This window comes from Triticum dicoccoides, chromosome 3A (assembly GCF_002162155.2).
Source record: "Triticum dicoccoides isolate Atlit2015 ecotype Zavitan chromosome 3A, WEW_v2.0, whole genome shotgun sequence".
In the NCBI taxonomy this organism is placed as follows: Eukaryota; Viridiplantae; Streptophyta; class Magnoliopsida; order Poales; family Poaceae; genus Triticum; species Triticum dicoccoides.
Window position 1 is genome coordinate 726,193,809 of NC_041384.1, and position 4,627 is coordinate 726,198,435.

The following is a 4,627-nucleotide window of genomic DNA, read 5'->3' on the forward strand; positions in this document are numbered from 1 at the left end:
ATGAGATCGCCGGCCATTTTCAGGCACACGTCTGAGGTCACCTAGATCGATCAGATGTGCATACGGCCGCGTGTCCGTCAGGTTGCCCACACACGCACAAGGCGCGGCCGCTCACACACACCGTCATGTCCTGCACAATTCCACCCATAGAACGATTATGCTCAGCCTTCCTCCTATCTCTCCACTTAATACATCTTGAGATCCATCATCCATCAAGATCGGTGCAAGACAATGGTAAGGTCGGTAAGAGCATGTATATTTCTCTTCCATTGGTGCAGGTATTTTTTTTTTATCATCTCTGGTGAACAGGTGGAGGACAGGTTTTGAGCACGGCATTGCCGTAGTATCCGGAACCAATGAAGCGATAAAAATCGAGCACGACATGCAGCCTCATATGGCCATGTCGAGATGAGAAACATTTCATCTCGTGCTCCGTTCTACAGGTTACTCTGATGGGAAACGAACAGGTCTTGCAAAGGGAGGAGATGAGATCATGAGCACGGCATGCCACCCCATACGGCCATGACCGGAGAGACGAAGAAAACTCCATCTCTCGCTCCATTTAACAGGTTTCACTACATGGCGAACAGGTCTTGCGTGCGGCGTGCCCTTGCGAGGGGAAGCGGTGAGATCATGAGCACGACATGCGACCTTATATGGCCATGTCTGTTGAGGCGAGAAATATGCCATCTCGCAACTCGATCTATACAGGTTGTACTATGATAAAATGTACACCACGTCCATCAGGCAATGCCAAATAAATCTGAAAGTATTCAGAAGAGGCAAACAAACCACGCAGTGCCATGCTCGTATTTTTTTGAGGTAGTTTGGCCCAAAGGAGAAATCCCCAAAAATTCACATGTACCTCTTAGGGACAGTCACTAGTCAAGGCGAACATGCAGTTTGCGATGGCTCGATGGAGTTATCCATGAGGATATTAAGGCCCTGTTCGGATCCCCTCCGCTCCCCAACTGCAGCTCCGGGAGCGGAGGGAGCGCCAGCGCAATCAGGCGGAGTGGCTCGAACCCAACTCCTCGCGCGGAGCGGAGTTGACGGTCTGGAGAGCTACCGAACAGGCTTTAAATCTCCTGTTTTTATGGTCTACACATGCATCCATAGACATGAAATTTATTTCAGATTATTCAAACTATGTGAAGATGCTGAAACAAACATGTTGGGCATGGCCGTACCCGTACCTTAAATACGTGTGGCCATGTACTCTTGTGGCCGCCCAGCATGAATGGCCGTGCATATTTTCCAGTGAAGAAACTCTCTGCATGGACCGCCGCTCACTCAGATCATCCGGTGATCGAGTGGTGCGACCAGGAGTACCATTAGCTCCATGTTAGGATTGTGAGCGAGTTGATCCGCGGCTAAGTCCCATACTATGATAGCACACTCAAGATCATGCGGCGATCGAGTGATGCATTTTGGAGACTGTCTCCATGATTAAAGATAAATTGGTTCACACCATGTGTAAAATGATTAAGAGTGCCAACGCACTTTATTTGATTATTCGGTACTGACGAGGCCGGATATTTCATAGAATGCCTTGCAGCATATTCCTTTTCCGCGACCGACGAGGCCGGAATTATCCATCTCTGTCTAGGCCGACGAGGTTAGACAAACATCTCCTTGGCCAACGAGGCCAGTAGATCTTTCCCCTTTCCACGACCGACGAGGCCGGAATTATCCATCTCTGTCTAGGCCGACGAGGCTAGACAAACTTCTCCTTGGCCGACGAGGGCCAGGAGATCTTTCCCCTTTCCACGACCGACGAGGCCGGAAATCATTTATGTCCTGACTGAGGAGGCTGGACTCACTTTTGTTCGCGACCGACGAGACCGGACACATTCTTGGAGACTTTCCTATGGACCTGGTGCGGACGAGGCCGGACGCTTCATACCAGGGCCGACGAGGCCTTGGAACATTCATGTCTGCCATTTTACTTCTCAACATATCATGAGAATATTTTAGGTTCAAGACGACAACCATCAGCGCAGCTTAATCAGAGGTGTTCCGTGGATTGCCCCGCGGATGTAATTAACCGGATCGTCTTACGAGGCTCCGGGAACCAGAATCTCCACAGTCGCTGGATTTAGTCAGATGTACTTTTCCATGGTGCAACTTATGTAATCATGTGGTAAACCGCACTTTGTATTCTCATGAGAATTAATAAAGCAGTATTTCTCTATGTGTTTTGTCTCTTTATTTATTTGTATACGAAAGTATACTGGCACGCCCGCGTTTTATTTTATCGCCGTTACGCATTAGGAAATACCCCTACTCGGGGGCGTTTCTTTTTTGCGAAACACTTATTTATTGGTACATACTCGGTACCAAATAAGTTATTAAAGTTCAGTTACACCTGGGAATCAAAGTATATTTAGATCCTCTTGCAACAAACATGCTGGAAAACCATCTTTTATCAGAATATGGGATGAAGCGTATTGTGGTTACTTCGAAAACAAAATGAAATGGCACTTTATCAGAAAATTTCTTACTCGCTAATTATGTATTGAGATCAACGAGCGTCATGCATCCATTTATTTGTAGTCACTCTATTTTCTTCAAGGATAGAATGAGGTGTTCATAGTATGTTCCCTCAGTGTAGAGCTAAAAATAATTACAATGGGACACCATTTTTTCATGCAAGATTTGCAATGCAGATGGTACTCAATGCTCTTCATGATTTAATTGATTGTCCAATTGTTTCTAAGTATGACTGCACTGTGCATGTTGGTTCTTTAATACGACCCACTTGAAGGCATATACTGTGTGAAGGTACAAAATTACCATAATTAAGTCGGATCATCGGCAGAAACTTACTTCTTTGGGCTCCCATAATAGTTGCTGCAGGCATTAGTTTGCAACATGAATCCCATCAGGATCTAGCCTCGGATGCATTGCTCCAGGACTTGATCCAGACACAACCTAAACTTGATTTGAATTGATTACATCGATGGAGGAGGACGGCGACCAGTGTGTTGAGGAAAGGGTAGAAAGGTAACGGCGATCCGTGTGGCCGGCGCCGCATTATTGGCATGGAGATTATTGCCAGCGCCGGCGTCCCCAGACCATCCGAGTGACGGTCTAGGCCACCATTTTTCCGTATGCCCGTCCTTGACGCCATCGCCTCACTGCATCAACAGTGGCTTGTTGCATGCCTGAGCAATCAAATATGACGGCAACGCAGTAGACCAAGGTGGCAGCGAAGTGGTCATGGCCGGCCAACAACGAAATCCAGATAGGTGACAGCTATGTGTGATGAGGCGGGATCGGCTTTGTCGAGAGACACGCAGGCGACCACCTACTTTGCAGGAAGAGAACTCTTGATGATTTTTCTTTTTTTCAGGGTAGCTCCAGCCCTCCTGCCAATGCCGCCATCGTCCGGCCTCCACTGCTCCTTCATCGATGTGTTCCCGGATTCCCCAGCCCCCTACGCCGCCGTATGCTCTCGTCAATCTCAGCGAGATTCCTGCCGCCGCGGTTTCTCCGCCTCTACCTCCCCTCCGCCGTGGCCGCTACCTCCCCTCTGCCATGGCCTCGGCCTCACTTACACCGTGGCCTCTCCTCTAGGAGCGCGGGAGGCTGGATTGGGGCGACTCGGGGGTGTAGGAGACGCACCGGGAGGTTGCTGCCAGGACTGGACGCAAGCGGGCCGCCAGCCGGAAAATCTAGCACGTGAGGAAGAAGAGAGACTCAGGGGAGAGGAGTGTTAGACTATTCCTTGGATCACAAGTTTCCTAGTCCAAGTCGGTTTGTAATATCTAGTCTAAGTCTGTTTGTACCAATATATATAGCTATGTGCCCTATGCTAAACATAACACAAGCAATAGTTTTATTCATCTATCATGGTATCAGCTTTTTGATCCTAGGGTTTAGGGCATGGCTCCACCCACCCCACCACAACAGCCGCCGCCTGGCTACTATCATCACTAGAGCGTGGCCTGCTCTTCATCTACTCTTTTCCTAGCACCACCAACACCTCCTACTACTCTTCTGGCTGCACCTATGTCGCTCGCCAACACCATCACCGATGTCAGCCCTTTCATCCCCATCGTCCTCGACCTCGCCGCACACAACTATTATCAATTGTGCCACCTCTTTGATCTTCACCTAGGACGCTGCAACCTCCGCTCTCACATCACCGCCAACAGTCCTCCTCTCCCTCATGATCCTCAATGGGTGAAAGACGATCTCACGATTGTTCAGTGATTCTACACCCGCATCACCACCGAGATCTTCAACATGCTTGATCACGACTGCGCCACCGCCGCCAACATATGGGGCTCTCTTCGCCAGCTTTTTCAGAGCAACAGCGACGCTCGGAAGAGCGCTCTGCACACCGAGCTTCGTAACCTAACCCAAGGCAATGCCCCGGTAAATCTTTTCTGCCAGCGTGTCAAGACCATTTGCGATGAGCTTTGCGAACTCGGTGATCCCTACAGCGACACATGGCTCATCGACATCATCGTCATCGGGCCGAGCGAGGATTTCGACAAGCAGGCCTCCTTCATCCCCATGATGTGGCCTCCTCCAACCTTTGCCAAAGTCCGCTCCATGCTGCAGCTCGCGGCGGACACTCAAGCTCGCAAGGACTCTCGCCCACCGGTCTTCCATGCTG